Consider the following 9,248-nt stretch of genomic DNA (forward strand, 5'->3'; position numbering starts at 1 on the left):
TCCACATTGTTGTCGGTGCCTTAGGTTTGGTACCTCCCAATCTGTTGACATCGGGAGAGTACCCGGGTTTGCTACCAGGAATACAGCCCTTCTGACAATCTGGGTAATGCAGAAGGCTGCAGTGTTGGGGAGTCTTCACATTCTCCGTCATGTAAGCGGGCCTTGAATTGAAGAACAATACGGTTTGTGGTTCAGATTGTATGTACAATGAATAGATAAAAAAAATCCATGTTATCGATGATATATCAACCATAACAAGCATCAGTGAAACCAGAAAATATTGGAGGAAATCAACGTTTATCGCATTTATTGACTTTAAAAAGCGTACGATGGTATCAACCGGAAAGTACTATGGAAGAAGTTAGAAGAATGTGGAATTGATAGCAAAATGCTTGCCGCCATCCAATAATACCATAATGTTCAGAGCTGTCTTAAACTCAGCAAAAAGCTGACACCCTGGTTTCAAGTAAACAGAGGATTAAAGCAGGGATGCATGTTATCACCCATACTATTTAATCTGTTTGTCAATGACTTAATAGAGAAGATCAGTCTCCTAAGTGGAGGTGTCACAGTCGGTGAACAAAACGTTAGTATCCTGGCCTATACTGACGATGTGGTATTGCTAGCAGATAGTGAGAGTGATCTAAACGTGTTGCTGGAAACTGTACATACTTGGTGCGTCACAAACAAGATGGTGATCAATCAAGATAAATCGAAAGTGGTCCATTTTAGAGGGCAATCTACCCCAAGAACAGATACAGTTTTCAAGTGTAGCGAGATGGAGCTTGAGAAAAGTAACTGCTACAATTGCCTTGGAGTTTTATTAACATAGCATTTAGATTACAGTAAAATGGCGAAGTCAGAAACTAAGTCAGCAAGTAGAGTCCTTTTGCTCTTGATTTCCAAATTTAAATCACTTGGAGGCATGCCCTTTTATGTTTTTAGCAAAATATATGACACAATGTTTTGGTCAATTTTGGACAACAGGTCATCTATACGGGGTACGACGGTACATTCATGCGTGAAGGCAGGGCAGCATAGAACTATACGCTTCTATCAAGGCCTAGGTAAATATACACCTAATTTAGCTATCAACGGTGATGTCGGATGGACACCCCCGAAATTCGACAATGTGTTGGTGCTACTCGACCACTGGGTCCGGATGGTCAATAGAACGGAGAGAGGTCTCAACAAGAGAGTATTTTTCATGGGCAGGCCATGCAGATTTAATAAAAAGGAAAAGAAACTGGAATTTTAGACTGCATGTACATTGTAAATAGATTTGCAATATTTGTTCAACGCGCATATTCATCCGAAAAGAAGTTCTTATGTAAAACGGTGGTAAATGTCATGTTAACAAACTACAAGATATTATGAAAAAAGAGAATGAAAATAAACAATGTCGGTCCTACAGGACGTTAAAACACCACTTCGAATGTGAAAAGGATGCCAAAGTCCATTTGCCACGGAAGCAGAGGAGAGCGTTTGCTAAATTTAGATATGGTGTAGCCCCCTTAAGAATAGAGACTGGACGCTATGAGAATATCCCAGCAGATCACAGATACTATCTTAATTGTGTTAATTGTGTAGAAAATGATGCTCATATATTGTTAAGTTGTCCTTTGTACACGGCTTTACGTAAAGATATTTTACGGGTGTTATAACATATGGCCTGGTTTTAACAACTTGCCCTACTCTTATCAAATGACAACATGATTGTTTCTGTAGCCAAAACCTGTTGCAATATCTTGGAACATATAGACGCCTTTTAATGTTCAGATAAATTGTGTTTTGGGGTATATATACTAACACCCCATAATTGACTGTGTTCATGTATTATGTATACTCCTCCAAAAAGAAGAAAACCCAAAGCCAGATTTGTATGAGGTAGGAAAATACATTTATACGAGGAACCGTACAAGGTATTGAGCCAAAATGTTGTGGAGAGAACACTTGGTGATTGTAGTCATCCCAGTAATCGGTACATTGGAAAGTTCCAAGGTGAAGGTCAGCTACCATCAATAACGCGTTTGCCCCCCGTTGGAATCGATAGCGGCCTGACATATCCTGCCCATGGAAGAGACGAGTATGCGAATCACATCCTAAGGAATGGTAGCCCACTCGGCCTACAACGCAAAAGTCCACTGCTGCAACGTCTGGGGTTTGGTAGACTTCGGCGTAGCTGTCTATTCAATTCATCCCACAGGTGCTCTCTCGGGGATCTGGAGGGCCAGGGGAGAACTTCAACGTGTTGTTGTGTAGACAGGCTCTTGTGATCCGTGCTCTTCCTTTCCTTCGACGGAGGAGAAATCTTGATTCGTCGCTGAACCAGACATCTCTCAATCGCAATTGAGGCCATATCCTTTGCATTCGTTTTTGACGATGTTGTCGACTCAATATGACGCATCGAACAGGACGTCTTGCTCGTAGACCTGCTGCTCTAAAACGGTACGTGCAGTACGTGCAGCTCCATGGCCCTATTTTTAATGCACTGGGTGCGGTTTTTTTTCGAATCGTATGTGTTTCCCGACTAATGGTTTGCATGTCCTTGTTGTGATCATTTTGATCAGGGAACTTTGTCACTGACACTATAACACATTAAAGCTCTTCATTTTGCACCTCTTGGTCCGCTAATTTTGTTTTTAAGGCCAAAAATGTCCGTTTTGCGTTTCCTTTTTTGAAGAGTATTTTATTTTATGACTGAGTTGCTTTATCATCTCTCATAGATCGCGTGGCGATTGGTCGCAATTTAGTTTTATTGAATAATATGCATAATAGTTATGTTCTGTGTAATTGCGAGTGAGATGTAAATAAGATATTCTGTCTGTATGTCTGTCTGTATGTCTGTCTGTAATACTACCAGTCTATGTTAAACTTTTGAACCTTATCCTTGACACTGGCGTTCTCCCTGAATCCTGGCTTGTGGGCTCATTCAGACCAATCTATAAACATAAAGGAAGCCAATCTGACCCTGACAATTACAGGGTTTTTTCTAGGTAAATTATTTACGACAGTATTGAATATTCGGCTGCGAGCCAACTCTGACCATTGTAATCCCATGCGACAAAACCATTGACAATATAATTATCTATTCTAAAAGCGCTCATAAATATCTATAAGAATTTCAATAAGAAATGCATTGTGCGTCTGCTGATTTTAGAAAAGCCGTTGAAATAGTTTGGAGATGTGGTTTATGGAACAAACTGATAAGTCAAACACCACAGGAAAATGTTTGAAAGTAATATATAGCATTATCAGAATATCTAATCCTGTATTTCACACAATACTGACGTGACGGATTTTTCCGTTGTAATATTGGTGTTCGACAAAGTGAAACTTTCCCACCCTTTTTCTTTGAACTGTACCTAAATGATCTGAAAACCTTTCACTCTGATGGACTGCAAAGTGTAAATAAAAATGTAATCGATTCCCTTGAAATGTATATAAAACTTTTAAAATTACATGCTGACGGATAATGGAAAAAAACTCCAGATGATCTAAGAAAATGTAAATGTAGATGAGACAAAATATGTAGATGAGACAAAATATTTTGCAAAAGGTCGTGAAATAAAGCATACAATTTTATGTTAGATAATAATGTTTTGAAGATTGTGAAAGAATATGTTCATCTTGGTGTACTGTTTACAGACGCCGGAATATTTTGTAAAGCCCAACAAAGATCAGACAACGAAGGTCTACGTATGTGGTATTTAACAACTTTTAGAAATACCTATGGTTCAAATATATTCCGTAAATTATACACGGAATGGATTGGTAAACAAGTCGTGCGACTTATATAATTACCACTCCAATAATACATACAATCAAAAATGAAAATACAGTCAAAGTAGCAATGACTTGTAGATAATACCAGCGGATATGATGGAGGTGTGTCAGGTGCGTGTAATAAGCTGTATCGTCTGTTTAATATAATCATGAATAGATGTCAAAATGGTTTGGTTACCGTTTGCGTTTTCTGTGGTCTTGAAGTATAGAAGAGAGGTTATGCCCCATGGTATAGAAGTGTGCGTTTGATCTTATGGTACAGTATAATTCGGACATATGAGGAAAGAATGAGCAGTGTCCTCGCATATCGAACCACGGGAACAAGAAGGGTCTTCAGAGATGTGTATATCGCACGAATAGGCATCCAAATCACTTCATCCCCGTCAGAGTCGCGAGTGATAGATTTGACGTATTATCGATCCGTAGTCCAAGTAATAATGGTGTGTATAATCATTAATTGTATCAGTAATGTGTTAAATGGGTCTCTTGGAATATGCTTTTGTCAAATCTGACGATAAATTGTTCGATAAGTTAGTGGTAGTGGGAATAAATGTCTCTGTATTATAGTTGTCATACCTGCATTAAACACTTGTAAGTTGGAACTATTCCTTTCGCCTTTTTCTCGACAGGTTTAAACTTTGTGTATAAATTTATATATTTTCACGACTAGTGCCTCTTTAAACCCCGCAAGGGCGGTCGGGTAGCCTAGTGGTTAAAGCGTTCGCTCGTCACGTCGAAGATCCGGGTTCGATTCCCGACATGGGTACAATGTGTGAAGCTCATTTCTGGTGTCCCCCGCCGTGATATTGCTGGAATATTGCTAAAAGCGGCGTAAAACCGTACTCACTCACTCACTCACTTAACCCCGCAAAATGTTCCTAAAGCATCAAGGGAAAGTTTGTCTATTATTTGATTCCGATCTATCGTACAATTATACCATAAATGACTACAATAATTTAAAGTTGGTGAGATGAATGATTTGTACATATACTGAACAACAAAAGTTCCTGTGACATTGAATAAGATTGAATGCAAAGTTATGTTTTTTGACGAAATCTGAAACAATTTCGGTTTGCAACAGATAAAAGACTCCTGTAAGTGTTCAAATGGCTTAATTTGCCATACTGACTTCAGAAAATACGTGATTTCATAAAAAAACAAAACATGAACATGCCAAAATGTCAATTTACAAATCAATAGCGTGTGTGTCCACCTCTGGTTGCGATGCAAGCAACACATATTCGTCTCATGGAATGGACCAGGCATCGCACAAAGTCCTGTGGGATATCTGTCCATATCTGCTTGAGCATGTTTCGAAGTTCCTGAAGTGTCTGTGGAACACGTGGTTGACCTCGGAAGCGCTGATCCATCTCATCCCGCATGTGCTCAATTGGTGAGTGATCAACGAGCGAGCCGGCCAGGGGATGACATTCACGTTGTTTTGTGGAAGGGAATCCTGAGTTGTCCCGCCCTGCCTTTGAACAAGTCGAGCAATATGAGGCCGGGCGTTGTCATGTTGAAAGGTAATGACTGGGCCATGACGACGCAAAAACGGTAGAACAACAGGGCTGATGATCTCGTCGCGGTAGCGCTGTCCATTCAGATTTCCCTCTACCACTATCAAACGGGTCCTCTGTCTTGCTGTAAACCCACCCCATACCATAACGCTGCCTTCCCCGAACCGATCTTCTTCCATGACACAATGATTGACGTAACGTTCACCTCGACGTCGGTGCACACGAATCCGTCCATCGCTGTGTGTGAGGTGAAAACGAGACTCGTCAGTGAATTGAACTTGTCCCCACTGCATGGCCGTCCAGCGTAGGCGCTGTCTGCACAACTGTAGACGTGCTTGACGGTGGTCTCCTGTCAAAATGGGACGTCTGGCAGGTCTTCTGGCGACAATCCCTGCACATATGAGGCGACGACGTACGGTTTGTGAGGATATTCGTCGAAGGCCAGGGATGCTTCTTGCAGTCACTGTTGCTGGCTGCAATCGATTTGGTAGGTGTGTTGTTCGAATCCAGTTGTCTTGTCGATTATTGGTTACGCGTGGCCTGCCACTCCGAGGATGGTCTCTGACTGCATTCGTCTGTTGCCAACGTTGCCATAAACACCAAATGGTGTTTCTGTGGACGTTAAGTTGTGTGCTATTAAATTAATCCAAAATTAAGTACATAGAAATGTCATCGGCAAAAAGACGTACAGTGCTTTCGATCCCCTCACTCATATCATTATTAAAAACGTGGTCCTAAAACTGATCACTGAGTCACGCCGGCATTTCCTCGAGTGTCGGTATTCACCCACGGTTTATCGTGCAAACAGATCGTCATTTTTCGGTTCGGTATATTTCTGTTACATCTATTGTATAGTAATAAAGTTATTTTTAGTGCTATTTTGTCTACACCAACGTTAGCAGTAATAATACGATTCCAGTTTATGCCTGACATCTTGTTATTCAGTCCTTCAAAAACGACCAATTCATTATAATATATATATGTTCCGTTTTTGAGCAGAGATAGACTTTTCTTTTACAAAACGGATCTGGAACTGTGCACTATATCTATCTAAAACTAGTAATAGATAAAAAAGTGTACTTGAGTTTTGCATTATCCTAGCTGGTTCAGAAATTAATTATTTCAAACCATATGTCGATATCAGTTGATCTATTTTCATATCAATATTAAAGTCACATGAAGTAATTATAGAATAACCCACGAGGTACGAGTGATTACGGAAAATATGTCAAGCTCGGAACTTAAAACATTAATTTCACGAGTGACATATTTTCCGTAATCACTCGTACCGAGTGGGTTAACTATTTATTACCCATAATCATATTAAAGGCGTTTCAAGGAAACAAACTGTCGACGATCAAGAATCAGCTGTTTTGTTTCAATCCGCGTGTGAAAAAACCCACTCACTCCAATCGCATTGCTCACTTAACGTGTTGTTACGCGTGAAAAATATAGTTCTGTTGAAAGACTAGAAGATCACATGATTGCAGTTATATTTCTGTCTCATTTACACAGCATACACTATACACTAGCATTGATAAAATAGTATATTTCTAATATAAATGGTAACGCCTCCGTCCCTTGTTTGAGAGACACGTGGAATCCTGGGATAGAAATAGCATTGTCAGGTATACCACCATGTAACTATGTTTCGCGTAGGCATACAAAATCAGATGAGTCTATTTTAGCTTTAATTAAGTCCACTTTATTTTTATACCGCGCACATTGATATGAATGACCTATATCTTAAGTGGGCCTGGATTGGAGTGAAACACAACACAGTAGCATAACAACAAGAAGAAATGAAATCTGCATACTATATTGACAAAGGCATTGAAGAGTGTACAAAACTTGTATAAATTGATCAGTATATTTAGAAGATACTAGAACTGTAAACAGTCCTACGTCAGCCTGTATTGTATCTCATCAACCGGCATTGAAGATCAATGTCAAGCCAATAACAATAAAGTTGACGATAGTCCAGTAGAAAGACGACACCGACACACACTCCCCGCTCATAAATCTATACATGCATGTGCACTGGATTTTGCAAAGGAGACACACAGTTTTATCTTTTGTGATGTTATACATTAGAAATACCTATCGATTGTCATATTAAACCATTGGCCCCACTTGGTCAGCAAATATTGATATATGGTTCAGAAACATATGGGTTTGGGAAACCAAATGCGTTTGAACGCGCACATTTGCAAAAAAACTACTTAAGCTAAAACAGTCAACGCCAGATTATATGGTGTATGGTGAACTATCCATTTAGCATTCTCATTAAAGTGACAATGGGATCATATTGGTTTAAATTATTATCATTTGATAAATACTCTCTCAGGTATTGCTTACAAACTGATGTTTCACATCTTCAAAATACGGGCTTAAATTACACTCTAGTTCGTCATGGTTGAAACTTGAGGTTAACATTTGATTGATCACTATGTTTAAAAGGGTATGAGTATGCTCCATTAGAAGTGTACACTTTCTCTGTATCACTTTTGTGATTTATGAGAATAGATCATCTAATACTTCGAGAAATCTACATGTATCTTCCATGTCTGTTTTAAGAAGGGTGTTTCGACAATCGTAGTCCTAAGGCGTCTTCGTGGAACAGGTCTAACAGCATGTTTCTGTTGATATATTGCTATATGATAACTCATAAGCTAAGCTTAAGGCTACTAATAACACCAAACACGTGGTAAAATATAACATTTTTGACACTTGATAATTGTTTATATATTGGTAATTTTCTGATTAGATCTGAAATTTATTACTCCTTCAACCAGATGAAAGGGTGCTGACATTGCTAGTCTTCAACTGTCAAACGTTTACTCATTTAGTGAAAAAATATAGTAATTAGTAAAATATTTTCAGAGATGTTTTTGCATATGAAACTGAAATAATATTTCATTTTGTCAAATGAATAAGGCGTACTTTATTTATTTATGTTACAGTTACATTATGTCTAGACAGCTATGATCACAATGCCTGCAGTAGTCTACAATAGAGCCTGGAACTACTAGCGTCTTAATCCCCATTGTTCCAGCGATTATCTCAGTAAGATGATGTTCATATGAGAACAATACATGCCGGCAACAACACCCCAACCAAAATAATCAATGTTAAGTTCCAAAAAAGTTTGAACACACGTTTGATCGTGAAATCTGATCGAAAACGTTGATTTGATTGAACCATGAGTTTTTAGCAGTCGTAAAGGTCACCGGATGATGGGATGTGTGACGAATGTTACTGTAGATAATGCTAACAAGATGGAGTGCACTGGAAAACTATAGAAGGCATAGTTGTAGCCTTATAGGTATCTAAATGACCGTACTGTCGTCTTTGAAATATTGGTTCTGCAAATTGGTGAAAATAAAGCTAATCAAGTGTGTCATTATGCGATTTTTTTCTGTGGGCATCATTTCTATCAATGGACCTAATTTCAGAATAAAAAACTTATTCGGCTGAATCTCAATCTGCATTTAGGTTGGCCTGTTCTTCTTCGTGTGACATGCGGGATTAAGAAGACTCTTGAGAGAGTGGGTGTTTAACTGTGTTTAATGCCATATTGTACAGAACATCTGAGCTTAATATGGAAGCATGCCCTTCTGTTCCTGTTAGAGATATTGACGTTAATTCTGACGTCACAAAGACAACTGTATATTGTCTCTCGTAGAAAGTGTGTTTAATGCCATGTTGTACAGAACATCTGAGCTTAATATGGAAGCATTGTTACAACCCTTAATGTAAACTTACTCTTAATGTAAAACTGTTTACATTAAGGGTTGCGGGTTAACCCTTGATACAACTCTTAATGTGAAACATACTCTTAACGTAAAAAAAATTTACATTAAGGGTTGCATGTTAACGCTTGTTACAACTCTTAATGTAAAAATACTCTTAATTTAATTGACGTTTTGAAGCAGTATCAAGCAT

This window comes from Haliotis cracherodii, unplaced genomic scaffold (assembly GCF_022045235.1).
Source record: "Haliotis cracherodii isolate W230 unplaced genomic scaffold, xgHalCrac1.p SCAF_29, whole genome shotgun sequence".
NCBI classification, from domain to species: Eukaryota; Metazoa; Mollusca; class Gastropoda; order Lepetellida; family Haliotidae; genus Haliotis; species Haliotis cracherodii.